This window comes from Pipistrellus kuhlii, unplaced genomic scaffold, assembly GCF_014108245.1.
Source record: "Pipistrellus kuhlii isolate mPipKuh1 unplaced genomic scaffold, mPipKuh1.p scaffold_m20_p_2, whole genome shotgun sequence".
Lineage (NCBI taxonomy): Eukaryota > Metazoa > Chordata > Mammalia > Chiroptera > Vespertilionidae > Pipistrellus > Pipistrellus kuhlii.
Window position 1 is genome coordinate 63,264,183 of NW_023425515.1, and position 22,719 is coordinate 63,286,901.

Consider the following 22,719-nt stretch of genomic DNA (forward strand, 5'->3'; position numbering starts at 1 on the left):
TTCTTCCTAATTGGAACTCGTAAAGCATGCAGTGCCAAATATGCTCTTCATCCGCCTTCTTAGCCCTAGTTTTGCAACAAAAACCAAACCAAACACAAACTTTTTCAAGCAAAACTTGTTAATTGCACTGCACACGTTCTGTAGATACCACGTGTTTGAAGGTTATGTCAATACAAGTCAATGCCAAGCAAGATTTTAAACGAATGTTAAAAAACGACATTAATTATTATTAGACCCAATATGTGGAGTCGAGCCCAGACACTTGCATTTTCACAAGCACCCCCTGGTTGTTTTAATGCAAGAGTTCTGAAAAACGCTCTGAAAAAAACTCATATGTACATCAATAGCAACATTTTATGTTTAGCATCAGTCAGATAAAGGTTGCCCCAGTGGTATCTATAATATGAACGTATGTGGTTTCTATGCGCTTCTGTGTATATGTATCTGCTGGCTGTGCCTATGCCTATTTGCTTATGTAGTCCACCAATTTTCTTTAATGGTAGAAGAATGACAAACCTGAATTCAGTTTATCACAAAAAGAGTTGTACTTAAACTTTAGAAAAGGAAACTTTAAGCTGAGACTTGATGCGTAGACTCAGAGCAAAGATAGTAGGTGGCTGGCAGGATATTTTACTCTGGCTGATTTCTCTAAGATTATTAAGGGCAGGGAGGGTATTGATCTTATCCATCATTAAAATTCCAGCCTCTAGAATGATACCTGGCACATTGAAGTTCTCAATAAATATTCTCACAATGACTGAGCAAATAAAGGAATGCTAGTCCTCCGCTTTCTCCTTGCTTCATTATAGAAAACAACTCCCTAGAACCAAAATGAAGGCTTCCTTACTCTTTGGACAGAGTTGACTAAACACTAACAGATTTTGCTACTTTGCTCACATTCTCCAAAAAACAGTTCTTGTGAATCATTTAATCAGAATCCGTAAAACTGAAATAGACCATGTAGACTTCCTCATCTAATATTATTTTTTTTAAAAAGCATCTTCAAAATATGTTTTGTATAACACTAGGCCTTTAAGAAACTTGGAAAACTAATGTTCCTTCAACAAATATATTTAGAAAAACTGTTATTTTCACCTTTCTGAATGCAAGCATATTAAAGACTTGATGAGTCCTAAAAAAGAAAAGAAAATAGAATAACCATTGAAATAAGCTTTTTCTAAACCAACTTGACCAGAGAACTTACTGTTCAGCTGCCATCCACTAGCAGGGTGACAGGATGTGTGAAGCAGGCCTGGATGCCTGCAGACCAAGAATTTAAGTGAACAGAAGTTTCAGGTTCCTGTAGGGACCAAAGGACAACAAAGAATCAGAGGATCTATTCAACAATTGGGTAGAACACAGGAATAGAGACTGCTGGAAAGCTAAAGCCCAGACTTTGAGCACCTGAGACATCCCTTAAGAGGAGAGAGCCCAGCTGTGGGGCAGCCTTGGGAGGTTGAGCTCTGGTCCTGAAATAGGATAACTGGCAAGGAGAATAGGAGCCTCAGGCTGGAAAGGCAACTGCATAGATGATCAAAACAGGACTTTGGAACATGGACAAGGTAGATGCCCATTTGGATCAACTGGGACATACCTAGAACATGCATGGGAGAAAGAAGTGGTCTCGGAACTGGAAATGTAGGTGCAGGCATCCCCTTATTAGAACAAGGACAATGCAGAGGATTAAAAAAAAAAAAAAAAAAAAAAAAAAAAAAAAAAAAAGAAAGAACAAAGACACCCCTATCCAAGCTATTCCATAAAGCACAATTCAGAAAGAATAAGGGTGCTTAGTAGTTCGCTTTGGCTGCAGAGACGGTCAACTCAGTAAGAATGATTCAGGTAAAAGTGCAGGAATTCTGTGGTTAGCCCAGGAGGTAGGTGTGCCTCTTGAGATAACCAAAAAGAAGAGAGAGTCAAACTAAACCCACAAGTTGGGACAGTGCCTGAAGCTGCCTAAGAGTTTCTCTGCCTCAAATGTGGAAATTTGGGGAAGACGAGGGCAGAAGAGATGAGCAAAGACAGAGAAAGGGTATACTCTCCCTTTTCAGGTCACTCAGGCTATCTGTGGTACACATTTTAATAGCTTAAAGGAGTTAATGAACATAATCCATGATTGGTATCTTCAAAACAGTAAAACTTAGGCTGAAAAATTTTAACTACTTCACAATTTCCAATGATGATAATATTTTTGAAAACTGATCTACATTATAATGTCCCCTGTTCCATAGATTTATATAATCAGGAGATAGAGCAAGATTATCCAAGGTCACACAGAAAGATCATGATTTTTGTATTAGATAGCTCCACTGGTATTTGAAATTTGCCGGGGAAAAAGTGATAGCTTTTCATTAAATATAGATGGCTGAGCAAATAGAGACATTATCAGAATGTAAAAAAAATCTAATGATATATGCCTGTTACAAAATACATGAGTGAGTGAATTCAGAAATTTGAATAATAGCTTCATGAGCATTCAAATGATAAATAAATGAGGCTTCCATAGTACTTTTTAATGAGATCGGTTATCAAAATGAAGTTTATAAGATATCTAGACTAAGCAGAACTGTCCTGACAGAAATATTGTAGAAATTTTGGGGAGAAGGTATGTAATTTTGATGGGCACCTGTCAAGAAATGAGAATTTTAAGTCCAACAAAATTGAGTTTTTGTTGACAATTTTTTTTAAAATATCAGAATGGCAGCTGCCAGTCAGAGCTTCCACACTCAGAAAAAAATGGGTCATAGAGTATTAAAAAAAGTCCCAGTTTTTAATTCTCTTTTTTATGGTTACTATTATTTGGATAATTAATCTTTATCATGATAGGTATTTATTTTTATCTTTGTGCATATATATATATATATATATATATATATTTGATATATATATATATATTATACAAACACTCATATATATTTTTCTTCTTTTTTTCATGCAAGGGCATCCAAATTATGAAGAGTAGTTTTTAGCAAGGGACTTTGACTTTATATTTGACTTTTTAATTCTTATTTATTTTCTTACTTATTTTTTTATATTTTTATTGATTTCAGAGAGGAAGAGAGAGGGAAAGAAAGATAGAAACATTAATAATGAGAATCATTGATTGGCTCTTCCCTTATTGGGGATTGAGCCTGCAACCCAGACAAGTGCCCTTAAATCAACCTTAGGACCCTTCAATCTATAGGCCAATGCTCTATTCACTGACCCAAATCAGCTAGGGCATGAAATTATTCTTTTATAAAAAAATCAAAACAAATACATTCCTAGATAAACAAAAAAAATGATAGAATTCACTGCAGACCTGACTTACAGGGAAAACCACACACAAAGTAAAGTAAACCCTTTAAGTTGAAGGAAATTACACAAAACACTAACTCAGATGCACAGAAGGAATGGATGTCTCAGGAATATTTGAGTAAATAAAAAAAACTATGTGTGTATATGTATATTTTTTCTCTTTCTTAATTTATTTAAAATCAGGAGATTTCTTAACATCATAATTCAAAAATATTATTAGTTTTATAATACATATGGAGCTTTTTATATATGATAATAACACAAATAACACAGGAATGAAATGGAGCTTTACTGATACTATAATAAATATTTATATATATTTTTTACTAAAATTAAGACAGTACTAACTTTAAGTGAATTTTGAAAGTTAAAGATGAATATTTAAATCCCTACAGTAACAACAAAAACAAAAAAACCTCAAAGAATACAGTTAAATAATCAACAGGGGAATTAAAACGGTATTCAAAGTTTTCATTTAGCATAAAAATAGTAGTAGGGAATAAGGGAACAAAAAAATTAATGAGGTATGTAGAAAACACATAGCAAAATGGCAAATATATGTCCAATTATATTAATCATTACATCAAAAGTGAATAAGCTGAAAACTGCACTAAAAAATCAGAGGTAGAATAGATAAAAAAAAACAAAACAAAACCAAGATCTTATGAACTATAGAATTTTATAATTTTATAAAATTTATAATTAGAATTTTATAATCTTATAATTTTAAGAAATACTTACAATTCAGAGATACAAATAGGTGAGGGTAAATGGATGAGACAAAAATGCATGCATATAGTAACCATAACAGAGAGTGACTATATTAATCTGGAATGAAATAGAACTCAAGGGAAAAAATATTACGAGTGATGATGTTGTAGAGAATATTTCATAATGATAAAATAATTAATACATCAGAAACATATAAACATTATAAATATATATGCTTATAACAATAGAACCTCAAAACAAATGAATCAAAAACCAACACAATTTAAGGAGAAATAGAAAATACAATAGCCATCATTGAAGTTTTATCTACTTTTGACTCATTAATTGATAGAACTTGAGAGAAAATGAGCAAGAATGTAGAAGCCTTGAACAACACTATTAAATGGACTTAATTGACATGTAAAGAGTGTTCTCCACAGAGCAACAAAATACATTGTATTTAAGCACACCTAGAACAATCTTCGGGATAGAATGGTATAAGCTTTTTCATAAAGCAAGTCTCACACAATTAAAGGGATTAAAATAATACCAAAATCAAATATTTTTATGGTCATAATGGAATAAAATTAGAAATAAACAATAGGAAGATATTTGGGAAGTCCCTAAATATTTGGAAAATAAAAAACAGACTTCTAAATAACTGATGGTCAGCCCTAGCTGGCTTGGCTCAGTGGACAGACCGTTGGTCTATGAACTGAAGGGTCCTGAGTTTGATTCCTGTCAGGGGCACATGCCTGGGTTGCAGGCTTGATCCCCAGTAGGGGGCATGCAGGAGGCAGTTGATCAATAATACTCTCTCATCATTGATGTTTGTATCTCTCTCTCCCTCTCCCTTCCTCTCTGAAATCAATAAAAATATATTTAAATAACTCATGGGCAAAGAAACCAACAAGAGAAATTACAAAATACTTTAAACTGAATGAAAGTAAAAACACAATGGGATGCAGCTTAAGCAGTGTTTAGAAGAAAATGCCTTCATAATTTCAAGCATAACAATCTAAATCAATAATCTTCTGCTTGACAAGCAAAAAGGAAGAAATCAAGCTTAAAGTAGAAAGAAGAAAATAAAGATCAGAGCAGAAATCAGTAGAACAGAAACCTAAAAACAATTTTAAAAAATAATGGAACTAAGAGCTGTTTTTTTGGTAAAGGTCAGTAAAATTGATAAACATAAGTAGAGATCCTATAGGAATAAAAAATAATTAAAAGAAAATACGAACAACTTTATATGCCTAATAATTAAATAGATGAATGGAGAAATTTCTAGAAAGATGCAAATTACCAAAACTGACTTGCAAAGTAATAGAAAACCTGAATAGACCTAGCAAAAGAAGAAAATTAAATTAGTGATTAAAAACAAGGGAAGATTAAAAGAAAGAAACTCTATAAATTCTACATTATTTTAATCTTATACAATGAGACTATAATGCTGAATTATTTGTGTGGTGATAAAAATATCTGTTTCTTCTATTGTATTTGTTTGGTGTTCAGCTTAAATATTAAATTCTTAGAACACATCAGGATTCACCCAACATAAGTTTATTTAGATATAAGAAATAGCCCAGCACATACAACAATGTAACTGTTGCACTGTGTTGCACCTCCTAGGCACAGTTTGCAATGTTCCTGTCATGATGCTTATAGAATCAGAGGCCCAGTGCACAAAATTCATGTACTGGGGGAGGGGGGAGGTTGACATATAATACTATATTAGTTTTTATTAAATATATTTTTATTGATTTCAGAGAGGAAGGGAGAGGGAGAGAGAGATAGAAACATCCACGATGAGAGAGAATCACTGATCGACTGCCTCTCCGACACCTCCCACTGGGGACCAAGCCCACAACCCAGGCATGTACCCCCAACCAGAATCAAACCCAGGATCCCTCAGTCCGCAGGCCAATGCTCTATCCATGAGCCAAACCGGCCAGGCCTACTACATTAGTTTTAAGTGTACAACATAGTGAATAGACATTTATATACCTTCTAAAGTAATCAGCACAAGTCCGTACCTATCTGTCACTGTGCAAAGTTATGATGATAGCATTGTCTATATTGTCTGTGCTGTACAAATTCCTTTAGCTTTGAATCTAGTCGCACTGATCTCTCAAATATCTGCCACTAGCCTCAATTCTTTGGCATGGCTGCATCTCCTCAATCCCAATTACTCAAGTCCCTGTTTCCATAATGAGGGAGGTATGGCTTGGTATTGTACCTAGTCCCTGGCCGGATTCTCTTTTAATATGTGCCTTCTTTAGTTAAATTACTAAATGTTTTTTCAGTTAATATTGCAAAGAAGATTGAACATGAGTCAAATCCTCAGACTTTCCTGAGACAAAAAAGTTTACAGAAACAGCTGTTAAGTCTTTTTAAATCTCTGATATAACTCAAAGTTCACTAACAATTGTCCATTAAGATTATAGGAATTTTTCTCTTATTTAAGCTTTCACCTGTTTGGTAATTTTTCAGTGAGTACTAATTAATTTTATATTCAGAAAAATAAAGCTATTTCCAAAAATAATAAGTTTTTATAAACAAATCACATATTTGCTCAACTGGGAAAATGAGCAGTTGGTACAGATGGTAATTATTTTCATACTTGCCAATGCTGAAAAAGAAAAGAATTTCATAGGCATGTGGCAGTCTTAAGGTTACATTTTAACTTTAATAACTCTATTTTAAAAATAAGTACTTTAAAATTCCAAATAAGCTTTGAAACTAAAAGAGGAAGGCACATGTTTTGAGTATGTTCAGTTTCCTATTCTATTTCTGTAGCAGGTTGAGCTTTCCAGGGAGAAGACTCTGAGATGAATATTAGCTTGCAGGTTTATTTAGGGGTGCAGTTGGGATCATGAGTACAAAGGACAATAGCAGGATTTGGGAAAAGTCAAGCTGCGATGCAGTTTCAATAGAAGCTTCAGCCAACCCATGCCACTGATGATGGAATGATCTTTCAGAGAGGTTCTAAGAGGTGGGGAAAAAGGAGTAGAGATGAGGGGGAGAAGGAGGGAAGGAGAACATGGGGAAGGGCTTTTGCAGGCCCACTTTGAGGAAACCAGCCCTGGCAAGAGGGCATGTCCTTGGTAAGGCTACTCTTCAGTTCAGGCGATCGCTGAAGGGAACTGTTAGCTTGAGAGCTTCTTCCTTGGAGCAACCCTCCCTGCAGCTGAGTAATCAGGCCTGCATTCCTTAAGGGAGCTGTGGGCAGAACATTACAGTGTTTATCGCAATTTGAAAATAACAAATGGGTTGTAATAAGTTTGTTTTGTAACACAGTCTGTGAAGCTGATACTATGGGTTGCCTGGCCAAGACCTGGGTTCTCCTGGAGGCCTAATTTGTTTGAAGCATCGCCATGCCCATGGCAGGAGAAATAGCTTGAGTATCTGCTTCCTAGAGCCTCCTCCTGCTCTCCCAACCTCTGTAGCAGTTAGATGTGGTCAAGTAGCCTACTGATAATAAGATATTGAGACCTAAGGCAATGTCTGCTATAGGAATGCTGGGAAATGTTTTGGTTTCCTTGTTAAAAGGAACAGATGAAGCTGATAATCTCTAACCTCCCCCTAATTCTCTCTTCCTATTATACACATCTGTGATGCTTGTAATCACAGAAGCTATTTTGCAACCAAGTGGAAAAGGTCAAGAGAATTATGAATTTGTTCCGACGTTTGTGAGCCACTGACTAAAGTCACAAAGCCACATCTGGGTTTCTTGCTCTTAAAATTAATAGCTCCTTATTGTTTAATTAGCTAAAAATTGGATAGTTTGTTACTGGCTATCTACATCATAATCCAAATTGAGCCAAGAGCTATAAGATAAGATGATGACTTTATTGAAAATATATAGTTAATACATGTAATTGTGTGTGTGTGTGTGTGTATGTGTGTGTATGTGTGTGTGTGTGTGTGTTTACCAAATTAGGCATGTTTGCAGTAAATTTGAAAACACCAAATACAGTATCTTCCTCCTGGAATTTCATACTGAATATTAGCATGAATGATATCAATGAATTGCATTAAGATGTTCTGCCAGAAATGAATCTACTTCAATGAACCACAAAATACCTAATAAAACTTCACTCACTAAAATGGAGTGGTTTGGGAAATGTTATTTAGCCTATGTTCTGATTTATGATTTAGTAACTTGTTCCCTATGTCTATGATTATTTTATGCAGTGGTATTCCTAGGAGCATCTAGTTTAAGTTGAGTGAAGCAAAAACAGTGAAACCTGGTGGCCCCAGATTTCTCAAGCAAGCAAACTAGTTAGCTCTGAAATATTGTCATGTTAAACTCTGTTTTAGGATGTGGTCAAAGCCCAAAAGGGGAACATGTGCAGCACATTTGCAGATCACAACTAACCTATAAACTTTGCTGGTCACAATTAACATCCTGTGTCGCTCTCTACAAGTTATTTTTATCTGCCTGCAGTCAGCCTCCTTTTACTGCTGCGTGGGCTTGCTTATTGACAGTGCAGAAACAGACGTGAGGTGGAGGCATGCAGCTCCCCATGCTGAAGAAGGAGGTCGTCCTCTATTTTGATATAAGACGTAATGGTCATGGTCACTTTAACAAGAGTCCTGCGTGTCATTTGCTCATGTAGTTTCAGAGTCTGGCATCTATATTTGACATTGTCAGAGCACAGCAGTGCACTGCACAGCATTGCTGTTCTGAGTTGCTCTGAGTTTATATATTCCTCCACATTTTTTCTGACTGCACCAGGGTTGGTTCTTCCTCTAACCCTGCCCATTGTACTAACTGTTGGGAACTTAGTCCAAGTTCCTCCACTATCCTCTGCTCACAGAGACACAGCTCATTTCTTGAAAGTGGGAAACACAGTGAAGCCATGAGAAGTTGTGGGTATATAAGAATGAGTCTTTATTGCAGAAGCCAATGGCCACATAGTCATTAGACAAGGCAGTTCTTTACAGCAGTCCCAATCAGATAGGTAACTGGATACTGACTGGTTAACTGTGGAGAGTGGCTACAGTGTTTGGACAGGTTCACACCTTGGACTAATGAGAAGGCACTCATTTTCATGGCCACGTGCAAGTCCCAGCTTGGAGGGCAGAGCCCTCCCAGCACAATTATAAGCAACAGCCATAGTTGTAAGCATGAACCTATGGTCCAAAAACGTGGCTCCATGTGCCTGAGTAATGTGGACTTGATAGAGATCAGGTGCATGTAATTGAGTAGGATCAAAACTCACGAGAATGCTGTAAACATCTTGACCACGCCCTTACTTTGCCTAGAGGCATTTGGCTATAAAATAAAGACACAGTTTGTAGTCTGTGGTGCTGTCTCTCCATCAGAGAAGCAGTGTCCCACCCAGACCCAACTTTCATTCTCTGTCTTTTTTCAATCTTTCACCGCCCCCTCTTAGGGTCACTGAACCTGGCTGAGCTGGCATGGCACATAAGGAGCCCTGGGACTGAGTATGCCATGGCCATGCCAGCTCGCCACAGTTAACATGTACATCTTCTTCATCGCTGCCTCACCCAATACCTAGAAAGTGACTGTAGATAGTACGTGCTCAGCAAATATTTATCCATTTAATGAAATAACAGTTGTAGTTGTGACCAATTTTCCAAAATGGCATCCAATAATTTATTTATTTTTTATTTTTTTTTTTTTTACTTGAAGCCACAGAACTTTATTTTTGCATTTAGAAATAAATACCATTATTGCGTTTTCTCTTTCTGGATCCCCCTCCTTTCCCCAAAACTTAATTAGTATTGTGTGGAAAACCTTCCCAGACATTTTAAAAATAATATTGTAAAATACAACTTACCATATAACAAGGTTTTACAGTACTGGTCAATAATGATAAGTACCTATTATGCTATAGATCTCCAAAATGTTTCCATCTTTCAAAAGTGATCTCTACAGCCTTTAAACAACAAGTCCCTGTTTCTAATCTTCCCAGTTACTGGTATCCACCATTTTATTTCATGTTGTTTTTTGATTATTAATTTGGCCACTTTACATAACCATATATATGTGGAATCCTAATCGTATTTTTTATATGACTGGCTTATTTCACTTGAATATTGTTCTCAAGTTTATCCATGTTGTTTCATGTGACCAGACAGCCTTCCTTTTATTAAAAAAAATTCTTTATGGAGAAACCAAGATGTCAGCATAGGTAAACACCTAAACTGCTGCCTCACACAATAATTTCAAAACTACAACTAAAAGACAAAACATCTATCACTCAGAACTTTGGGAAACCTGGCTGAGTGAAAGTTCTACAACTAGAGGGAAAGAGAAAAAAGCATTGAGACATGCATAAGCACTGAAAAACTGAGGTACTGAGACACTCGGATTAGGCTGGTGGCAGGTGTCTGGGTGCACTGCTTCTTTCAACCCAAATGGAGATAAGCTCCCGATTACTCTGAAATCCAATTTCTGGGGAGACACGGGAGACCCAAACTTCTACAGGGAGAGGCTGGACTGTTGGCCATCGGGTCAGAAAGTGAAGGTGACTTTCTTGCAGAGGTGTGCCCAGCAATCATTGTTTACTGTACTGGATCTCAGGATGCAATGACTTGCAAACGTGGACACTCAGAGAAGGCTGACTGGCAGCCCTTGCTGTTTACCACGCCCTTGCCTAGTAGGCATCCAATAAATTAGCTTCACATCCAACATAAATTTCCCATAGGAAAAACAGTTCTCTTTCTCTCTGTTCAAAATAGCCTAGAATATATGAGAGGATAACAATAAATATTGTTATTGCAGCTTCTAGATGTAGTCAAGTTACTTTTTGTATTCATTTATTTGTGCATTTACTCATCCAATAAGTATTTATTAACAGCCATCTGTGGGAAAACATGGGGCAAAACATAATAAGCTTGTTTATTGGGCATAAGTGTAACTATCATTGTCTAACTATGACTAAGAGATTTCAAAAATCAAAGATTTTGATAGATTTTCCCAACTCACTACCATACTCATCCTAGTTATCCAGAAACTCTATCTCAAAGACTCAGTAAGAATTGTGCTGGAAACCCCAGGAATAGAACAGTCAGCATTGGTCATGAGAGCCCCAGTGGAAACTGCTCTGTAGAACTAAACATATTTAGACAGATGTGGCACTCTCTAAGCAGGGTTTTCCTCTAGGCTTGGGAGTCTGGTCAGCAATGGAAGCAGAGGAGCAGTTTGTGAAGAAGGAATTTTTTTGGAGCTCAGTGGTATTGGGCTTGGATGTGGTTCTCCTTTGGACAGTGTGGTCACAGGGTATTTATGGAGTTAGACAAAATGCCATCTGACAGCTAAGGATAGGAGAGAAAAGAGCAAAGGCACAATTTTTCCATCTTGAATTTACAACAATTTCTCCATCAACCACTGCAAATCATTAATCGTTCCCCTTTGGCCAGGGTCATAGCTTACAAAATCCCACCTTATTTATCTTACCTTACTTAACTGCATTGAATAGCAAGTATACTTTGAGAAAAGGGGTTTTCCCTATGATTTCATAAGCAATAAATGAATCAAAAATGCTTGCATGCTTTTTTTTTTTTTTTTTTTTTTTTTTTTTTACCAGACTAAGATTAGTGCTCCGTGCTGCTAAATCCACAACTGGATAATATAATCAGTTTCTGAGAATTTTTGTCCACTGTATGCATAACTAAATTGTCAGTTGCAACATTGAAAGGTAGACCCATAAAGCTTTTGGTTTTGCAAGATAAAGCTGCTTGATAATTGCCATTGTTTGGAAACTGATCAGTTTCTGGGTGATTAGCAAACTGCAATCTCATTAATTTGCCCTTAAGTCAGTTGTACTAGAAGCTGCAAGTTGGGTTTCCTGTGGGAAACCACCACTCTGTCCCCACTCACCCTCCTGCCACCACTGAATCTTCACTAGCATGGTTTCCAAGGAAATTCTGCAGGGTTATCAAATAATGATAGTAAAAGTGATTATTTTTAAAGCATCTACATTTCCAGACAAAAAGGGAAGGCAAGGGGAAAAGTGTGCAAGTTTCATGAATTCAGTTGATGTTTGTTTAGTCTTATTGAAATGTTTTGTGTACTTTGATACCAGACCTTCAACATTGGCCTGTTCTTACTATGGAGAGAATTACATTTTTAAAAAGGCTCTTTTGCTTGCATTTATTTTTATTCTTGAAAGCCTCCCCTCGCTAACTGATCCTAGTAAATATTCACACATATTGTGTCTCTTTGCCTGCACCCTTCTTAGGTCAGTGAAGGATATTTGGTATTTAAAATATCAAAAGTATGAATTATCAATATTCATACAAAAGGTTCAATATTATCCTATAATTAATAAAAACAAAACTGTTTGGATGGAAGAGATCACAGCATAGGGATATTTTGTGGCTCAGAAATCCAGGTTCTCACCTATGTTGGTCGTTCCAAGATGGCTGATAGGTAAACACCTAGCCGCAGCCGCACACAACAATTTCAATAAAATACAACTAAAATATAAAATGGACATTACCCAGAACTACAGGAAAGTCGACTGACTGGAAATTCTACAATGAGAAGCAAGGAGAAAACCAGAAGGAAGAGCGGAGGAGCTGTAAAAGCCTAAGGTACGGAGACAAGCGATTCACGCGGAGAGGATGGAGCCGGAGAGGAGGGAGGCTGAGTGCCTGGCTGGCGTTCCCTAGCAGGAAGAAGATAAAACCTCCAACTTTGCTGGGCCCCAGTTCCGACTGCTCTGAACCCCAGTTTTAGGCCAGACCCCGGGGACCCAGGTTCAAACAGAGGGAGCTGGACTGTAAGGTGGAACCCCGGGGGAGCGGTGAAAGGAGGTCCCGAAGGGACGGTTGGCTGTGCAGCGGGATTGCCCTGGCGGGAAGGAAACAGGGGCTCCAGTCTGCTCTGAACGCCACCTCCAACTCCACTTCCAACTGAACTGAACCCCAATACCGGGCTTATTGGGGGAGAGCCTAGACTGTTTGGCAGCAGGCGAAAACTAGGGCACATTTCTCTCAGGGGAGCTTGCAACAAGTACCGAAGGACCCGCATAGGGCGGGGCTGACAGAAGCCTAAGCTGTAGGCTCCACCCTGAAACCCTGCCCCATCCAAGCAGAACACAGAGACTTTTAAGGCTACCAACTCAGGGAAGCTGCAAAAATGCAGCGACAAAATAAATTACAAATGAAAGAAATGGAGGACAAAAAGTGACTGGATATAGAGTTCAAATCTACGCTTATAAGGTTTTTCAAGAATTTCCTAGAAAAAATGGATAAGACCTATGAGGATATGAAAAGGGATCAACTAGAATTAATAAGGAATCAACAAAAAATGATAAGGGATCAACAAGAAATAAAGACTACATTGACTGAAATAAAAAATATTATACAGAGTCCTAAAAACAGAATGGAAGATCGCAAGAATCAAGTCAAAGAGTTAAAACATAAAGAGCCAAAGACACTCCTCTGCAGAAGCTAGAAGGCAAGAGAATCCAGAAAATTGAAGATAATGTAAGAAACCTCTGGGACAACTTCAAGTGAACCAACATCAGAATTATGGGGGTCCCAGAAGATAAGAGAGAGCAAGATATCGAAAACATACTGAAAGAAATAGTGACAGAAAACTTCCCCCACCTGGTGAAAGAATTAGACTTACAAGTCCAGGAAGCACACAGAACGCTAAACAAAAGCAATCCAAAGAGGACCCCACCAAGACAAATCATAATTAAAATTCCAAGAGCAAAAGACAAAGAGAGAATATTAAAAGCAGCAAAAGCAAAGCAGGTAGTTACCTATAAAGGAGCACGATTGTCAGCTGATTTCTCAACAGAAACCATGCAGGCCAGATGGGAATGGCAAGAAATATTCAAGGTGATGAATAGTAAGAACCTACAGCCAAAGATAATCTATCCAGCAAAGCTATCACTCAGAATTGAAGGTCAGATAAAGAGCTTCACTAATAAAAAAAAAAAAAAAAAGCTAAAGGAGTTCATCACTGCCAAACCAGAATTATATAATATGAATTGCTGAAGGGGGTTCTTTCAGAAGAGAAAGTAAATAAAGATAAAAATCATGAATAACAAATACATAACTATCAACAAGTGATTCTAAAAACCAAGGAAATTAAAAAAAAATCTGATGAACAATATTAACTGTTGAACATAATAGAATCAGAGGTATGGAAGGGGAGTGATCTGATGATTCTTGGGGAAAAGGAGAGTGGGGGATGTGGGAAGAGACTGAACATAAACTGTGCACCTATGGATGAGGACAATGGGGGGTGGGGAAAGGGTAGAGGGTGGGGTGGGAACCTGATGGAGGAGAGCAATGGAGGGGAGTGGGGGAAGGAACATTTGTAATAATATGAACAATAAAAATTTATTAAAAAAAAGGAAAAAAGAAATCCAGGTTATCATTTGATACCAAAAAGCTTCAGGGCAATGTTTTATACCAGAACCTCAATTCTCTGGTGGGTCCAAAAAACGGTTTTTGATTTTCAATTTTTCCAAATTTCTTTTGTGAGTTTAGAGTGATGACTTCCAGTCTCTAAATATCAACATTAAGCCTGCATTTAACTTTCATTGGCTATCTTTTGCAGATGGTATTTCATACTTAAATATTAAAAATATCCATGCTTTTCTTCTTGACAGTACATTTTAACTGCTATTGATGTACTTTTTTATCACCAGCAATAAAAGGACCACAAACTGTTTTTATCTTATGCTACATGATTTGCATTTATGGTGCTTCCTTTAATTTTGCTGAAAATGCTTGGCTTTATATCTTAAATGTACAAATGAACATAAATTGCCTCAAATAGCCCTTTAAGTGTATATATGCATGATTTCCTTTCATTAGATTTTTAACTTTTTTATTGTGAAATGCATACTCAAACTAGTATACAAAATACACATGTACAATTTAGAAAATGATTATAAAATGATTACATTTGTAGCCACCTACATTAAGAAATATAATATTGCTACTAAAAAGCCTCCAATATAATGCTGAATGGTAATAGAAATAATGAGCACACTTGCTTTGTTTCTAACCTTATTGGGATACTGTTTCTCCATTCAAAAAAGTGATTTCTTCAAATACCAAAGTATAATATTTTTATCATGTTAAGGAAGTATCTCTATTACTATTTTATTGAGTGTTTTATCTGGAATTAATAGTGTGTGCATTTTCAGGATTTTTTAACATGTATGGAGAAACTCAAATGATTTTCCCCTTTGATCTATAAATATGGTGAATTAAAATAACAAATTTTCTAATATTGAATGATCCTTGTACTCTGAGATTAAGTAATACTTAACCATGATGTATTTTTTTAATGTGCTGATGAATTCATTTAGTTATATCCTTTAAAGAGGTAATGGAGATTAAAAGCATAGGTCCTAATACAATATGACTAGTGTCTTTTTAAAATATCATATATATATATTTTATTGATTTCTTACACAGAGGAAGGGAGAGAGATAGAGTTAGAATCATCAATGAGAGGGAAACATTGATCAGCTGCCTCTTGTACACCCCCTACTGGGGATGTGCCCGCAACCAAGTTACATGCCCTTGACCAGAATCGAACTAGGGACCTTTCAATCTGCAGGCTGACGTTCTATTCACTGAGCCAAATTGGTTTCAGCTGACTAGTGTCTTTATAATAAGAGATTAGGAAACAGGTATACATGGAAGGAAGACCATGTAAAAACCCTGGGAAAAGACAGACATCTACAATCTAAAGAGAGGCCTCAGAAGAAATCAACTGTGCCAACAACATCTTGACTTGTGCTCCAGACCCTGAGGAAATAAACTTCTGTTGTTTAAACCACTCAGTCTGTTATTCTTTGTTATGGAAGCCCTGGCAAACTAATACAATATGTGGCAGTATTTATTTCAGTGTTTATAAACAAGATCAGAAAAATCACTATGATGTGGGTGATGCAAATAATTCTGAAGGCAAAATTTCAGGCAACTGTTAACAGAATTGGGAAGTGTATATATAGTTTTACTGAAAAGTCCATTTGCCTGGGCCAAATAATGGGCTAACAGCTGCTCATTGTTGATCCATTGACTATTCTCTTTCAATTTTTCAAAGAAATATTTTAACAGCTTTTTTTAGCCAATAAAATAAAATAAATAAATAACTAATGGTAGTACCTGTTTTTTTCGTAAATAAAATGAGTCCCAAATAATTCATTTTTTTTTCTATTATCTAACCTCTTAGCCAAATCTTAAAGGGTTTCCTATTTGCATTTGTTTTGTTTTATGCTATTATATATGCATAGTGCACTCTTGAAGTTATGTATTAAAGGTTCAACCTTGAAAAATTATCTGCAAAAATAGCTAAATTTATGAATGACTATTCTAAATTAAATCATGCATACACCTTTCCTAGTCTCATCCTTTTTGCCATGGTGTCTTTTTTTTTCATTGATGAAGAAAAAGTAGCAAGTCAACCCTTAGTTTAAAAACTCAACAACTTCTCCTTGTTAAGAAAATACTTTTGCAGCAAAATACTTTTTTAAAACAAGTCATACGTAAATCTTTTAAATTGATTATTTTTATCCCTTGTTGAACATACAAAGGCTGATTTTGAGGCCAAGTATATAATAATAACATTGTAATATGCTAATTAGACCAGACATCCTTCTGGACATCATTCCAGGCAACCTTCTGGGTGTAGCTGGGGCTGCGAGGGCCGAGGCAGCTGCTGCCTCTGAGAGGGCCAAGCTCCTTGCATGAATTTCATGCATCAGGCCTCTAGTCTGTATATATCTTGCATTCAAGGACATCAACTACATTAAAACTTACCTTCACTTCTGATATTACTAGTATAAAGTTAGTAAACAAAAACAAGTGACCAAATCACTAATGTCTATATTGTCATCCAGACACATGGTAAAGAATTAAATTCACCTTTATCTCTCAGCTACTTGTTCAAATCCAGCCTCATCTAAACACAATGCTTCCTCAGATTTTCTTCTGTTATATGAATTTCACCTTAACCCTGAAATTAAACTTAAGAAAGAATCAGGCAAGTTTATTTTATTGTTTAATTGTATGTTTAATGGTACTACTCCTTACCAAGATTTCTTTTTTTTTTGTTCCCCCAAATAGAAATTTTACTAATGAACAAATTATTAATTTATGAACATTCTAAATTTTCCACATTTCTAAAGGATTCCAGTTCATTTTTTTTACATGTTGAGTCATCTTCTAGCACTTACTGGTTCTAAAGAAATGGCAAATGGGGAGGGAGTACTGAGGAAGCCCAATAATTCAGCATTGGCATGTCTAATAGGGAACTAAAGAAGATCTGAGGTTATGTACACTTGGGGGAAGCTCTGAGAGTTGGGGAGGGAGAAGAGTTGAACATGGGAAAAAGAGGACTGCAGAGAGCAGACATGTTTTTAATGAAGAATATGGAGGGGACACAGTGATAATAAAAGGTTTTTAAAGGTGCTTGTTTTGCTTTAAAATATACCTTTCTCTCACATGGTCCATTGAGAGACTGATGAAATTATTAACTCTTCTAAATTACTTTTAACTGCCAGAACCAGACAATGTGGGTTCTAGAATTGGATTGATATATACCAAAATGATTTTTAAATGTCACTTAGGAAGGAATCACTCCATGCAAATATTGCTCAAGGCTTTTTCAGACAAGAATCGCAACAAAGAAGAATGGGAGATGATAAAGAACAAACTCTTCCCAAGAATATGACTTGGTGGTGGCCTGATTCTTCACCAGTTGGTTTTCCTTTGACTACACCAAACTTCCAAACTCTGTACCTGTCCTCTTAGTGGTGCCTTCAGGTTCTTTTCCTGAAAAGCCTTCCCAGAGAACCTCAGGAAGAGCTAGCTCATTACAAGTAGGCCCTTCATTTAATTTAAATTTACATCCATTTGCCTTTTGCTATCATGCTCAGCCTGTTTATTTTCTTCTTTTGTTTTATATTAGTTTGTTGGTAAGATTTTTCATGAATATTTCCATCTGTTACCATCGTGATAGAAGCCATCCCTGCTAGCTAAAATAGACATGGAGTACCTTAAGCAGAGAAATGTCTCCCCTCTTGCTCACAGTAACAAGTTGTTTCTTAGAAGCCTGTCCAAAACTGGTTGTGAAGCAAGGCTTCATGAGTTGTTTCCCAAACTTCATTCAAGCTGTACAGTTCTCTGGGTCCAGGGCAGGATCTCAGCCTAGCACATGCATAGACAGGCCACTCTGCTCCATTTTTTTCAGGGGCAGCTATGCTATCGGGCTAGCTGGTTCTCAGTTGCATGAGACAGCTCCCAGGAAGTGGGCATGGGAGGATGCATCTCAGACCACACTGGCATGTGAAGCAGAGGCTGTCTGTGCCTACATGCCTGAGTGGCTTGTCTGGATGCCGTGTTATAGTAGGAGCGGGATAATTTGTGGTTGTGCCTATATTTACCCTCCCTTGTCAGTCCGATCGTGAACCCACTACATTCTCCACTCAGCTGCTTTTAACTTTGCTCTTTGATGTCATTTCCTTCACAGATGGGAAATGATAAAGCACTTCAGGTTACTGTACTATTTTGAGGAGGAATTAAATAATCTCAGTAGAATGGTCCTGCAATGGGGTCAAAGGGATAGCCCCTGAGTGGGTTCTTGATTTTCCCCAGGTGTACCTCACCTCTGTTAATGAGCCTGGACAGACGGAAGAGAATGGGCTGATTGCTGCTCCTGCCTTATACTAATGAAGTGGGCTATTCCTTCATTGCCATATTATCTTTTCTTTTCTTTTTTTTTTTTTTAAATCAATCTTTATTGTTCATATTATTACAAAGGTTCCTCATTTCTTCCCCCCTCCACCAGGTTCCCACCCCACCCTCTGCCCTTTCCCCACCCGCCACTGTCCTCATCCAAAGATGCACAGTTCATGTTCAGTCTCTTCCAGCATCCACCACTCCCCTTTTCCCCAAGAATTGTCAGTCCACTCTCCTCCCATATCTCTGATTCTATTATAATCAACAGTTAATATTGTTCATCAGGTTTTTTAATTTCCTTTTTTTTAATTAATAAACTTTTATATTTTAAGAATAAATTTTAAAATCTAATAATTTTAAACCTTGTTTTTTCTGCCCTGGGAACTGAGAAGCAAACTTGTCTACATGTAAACTTGCCCTTAGGCTATCAAAAGGCATAGCCATTCAAATGTAAATGAACACCATTGTTTAAAGATAGCTGCTGGCTGGAATTGGATTACCTGTTCCAGGTGGGAAGGGCTTATCCTCCCCTTTCTCCATTAAAATTAAGGTGTTAGCTTTAAAACCTCTTTTTGGCAATAGACCTTAAACTTTCAGAACTTTAAATTTTTCAGGTAGTAAATCAATTACTTAGCATTTTCTCAAATCAATAATACCTCCACATGCCCAAGGATACACTTCACACAAAAGACACTTCCAAATAGATCAACCAACTTTATCCAGACTCCACACAAGGCACTCACAGATCAACACCCCAGTGCTACACATCCAGATCTAAGTCTTCATCACTTGATTCAGCAGACCCTCAAGTTCTCCCAAAAGTTTCCAGCCATATCTAAGAAGCAGCCCTGGGGCATGGGCAGGCGAGGAGCTAGCTGTTCCGTGCGGGCTGCTCCGGGCCTGGCCTCTGTTGCTCCGGGCTGCTCCACAACCAGCTGCTCTGGGTCTGGCTGCTGCTGCTTGGGGCCCGGTTGCTGCTGCTCTGGGCCTGGCTGCTGCTGCTCCAGGCCCGGCTGCTTTGGGCCTGGAAGCTCAAGGCCTGGCTGTTTCGGGCCTGGCTGCTGCTGCTCCAGGCCTGGCTGCTCCCAACCCGGCTGCTCTGGACCCAGATCCTCTAGGCCCGGCCGCTCTGGGCTGGCCGCTCCTCGCCTGGCTGCTGCTGCTCCAGGCCCAGCTGCCACTGCCATGGGCGTGGCTGCCGCCGCTCCAACATTCTGTCTTTTTTTTTTTAATGCATTTATGTTGCAATGTTGGCTGCTGAGTTGAGTTCTGTCTTAATCTTCGATTTTTCAAGATCTTCTTTGCATTCTTTCTTAAGTAATTTTACTATCTTTTTGCTATAACTTAATTTCTTCATATTGAAAACTTCTTTGGTTTCTTCCTCCTCATCCTGGAAGCTCAGCAGGCTGGCCCACGGCGCCCCTTTGTTCTCCTTGGCCTCCTGCATGACTTCAGCCTGTTGCCGGTGTTGGCACCACCCAGGAAGCAGGCCCCAGCCTCAGCTCCGTGGCCGGTGATCAGCGGTTGAGGGCCCAGCAGCACCTCCCCACCTGAGGCCAGTGCCCGGCTTGCTGGCGCCCCGGTGGCTCCCGCTCCTCATGGCGCTCCTCCCAGCCTGGAGCCTTTGTCTCCTTCCCGCCAGGGCAATCTAGCATCAGAGTTAATAGTCCGTCCTCTGAGCGTAATGTGTGCGACTCCGGGAACTCTGCTTTTCGCCACTCCCCTGGGATTCCGCCTCACAGCCCCGTCTCCCTCTGTTTGAGCCTGGGTCCCCAGGGTCTGGCCTAGAACTGGGGTTCAGTGCTGTCGGACTGGGGTTCAGCCCAGTCCGGAGCTTTTATTTCCTTCCAGCTAGGGAATGCCAGCCAGGTACTCAGCCTCCCCCTCCTCTCCGGCTCCGTCCTCTCTGGGCATGCGTGTGCAGCATGTCTCCATATGTTAGGCTTTTACAGCTCCTCTGATTTTCCTTCTAGTTTTCTCTTTCCTTCTTGTTGTAGAATTTTCAGTCAGTTAACTTCCTGTAGCTTTGGGCAATGTCCATTTTATATTTTAGTTGTATTTTATTGAAATTTTTGTGTGTGGCTGCGGTTAGCTGTTTACCTGTGCAGCCATCTTGGATCCTCTTCCAAGAGGTTGTCACCATATTATCTTTTCTTTCAACAATTACTTTCTGAGTACCCACAGCCACCATGTATTTTGTTAAATATTAGATATACAAAAATGAGAAGGTTACTGCTGCCTTTATAATCTACCAGAAACCAGACATAAAAATAACCAGTCACAATGAAAAAAAAGTCTAGGAAAAGACATTTGTAAGATGTCAGGCTTAATCCTGGTGACAAGAAGACATCACTAAGAAACTGGCATTTAAGAAGGGACTTAAAAATGAACAGATGGAGAAGGTAGGAAAGAAATTTCTAAACTAATGAAAGTGCATAAGTTAAAGCAAACAGGCATCAAAGAGTATGACATCTGAATGCTATAAATATGGCTGCTAAATCAATTGGATTAACTACTTTATTATCATTAGTAAAAAATGATAATGTCATTGAATTGTCAACCTCTGATAGAGGAGTGCCTCCAACTAAAAGTATAGTGTTTTTTCTTCCATAAATTATAACATGGAACGATGCAGCATCAGAATGTCAGAATTCTATTTCACAAGTACTAGTCTTTGATTTAAACTATAAATAACCCTTTGGGAAGAAAACTCAGAGGAAAGGGTAATATGTGTCCCTTGTACTCTATCCAATACTTTGTGAAGCAAATGGATAATGAAGTCCAAGAAACATAAACCTGAAATTACAATTCAAATTCATATCTAGGATATGTTATGTGGTTGCATAGAAAGATCCAACCTGGGCTGAGGACCTACAAGTTGCTTTAATAGGAGATGCAAATCTGAATGTGATGGAAACCATTTGAATGTGATTTACCTTCTGATTAAATGTGAACAATTTTTTCCCCAAAATACTGTGCCAGCCATTATTTAGCCAAAATTTGCATCCTTTGTATTATTAGGCCTTCTTAGACTTTTATTTAGTTCCAATCTTACATTATGTGTGCTCAACTCCCGACTTGGGTTCTGACTCCTGCTCTAAATACTATACATGCCCTTGACCTCAATGAAAAATCTCTCAAAAGCAAGGGTTAGGTTAAGCAGGTTTTCCAACTTTTAATCCACATATGGCCCAGATCGCCAATCCTAGCACCAGCCCTCCATGGCCAGACCCAAAAAAACCAAGTAGACAAAGATCCATGCCAACAAAGACTGACAGCTCCCAAAATATCCTGGGCCCTTGTCAGATGTGCAAAAGCATAACCTATCATCTTGCTGGCAGAAGAGTAAGATGAATGAGAGCTCAGAGCACCAACAAAAATTAGGACCTGTCAGGACTAAAGAAAACTTTGACATCATGGAGCCTTGTGCCAAAATTTATGCCAATAGGGAATGCTGAGGTCCCACCCCAGATGTCTTAGTTGGCATCAGAAAGCTTCAGAAAGAGCCAGAGATTTAAATTCTTCCAGAATTCTGGGCCGGAAATACTTAATTCTAGGGAGGAAGTGCAGCAGGGAGGAGAAGGGGCTCTCAAAGCAGGACTAACTTTGGATTCTGATTTATGGGCACAACTGCCAAGTGTGGGCATGTTGACAGTATTTACTATATATTTACTAACACAACTTTGAAGCTTGATACCCAGTGCAGGGCTCTTGCTCAGGGCTTGGCATGGAAGACACAAAATAATAATTATAGAGACTGATTGCAGAGGAATCGGTCAGTTAGTATGACATCTGAGAGGATAAACTGTGAAAAATAGAATATTAAAAACTAGCAGTTGTCAGAATTCTTTTCCCCAAACCCCACATGCTCCTGTTTAGTTTTATAATAAATATCAATTATCCAGTAGGAGAGGAGAGAATCAACATCCATCACCAGACATCTGGCTTTGGAAAGGCTTTGCTGAGAACACAGCCTGTGAAATTGAATCTGTACAGCCTCCATTCTCTGGTCTCATACAGTCT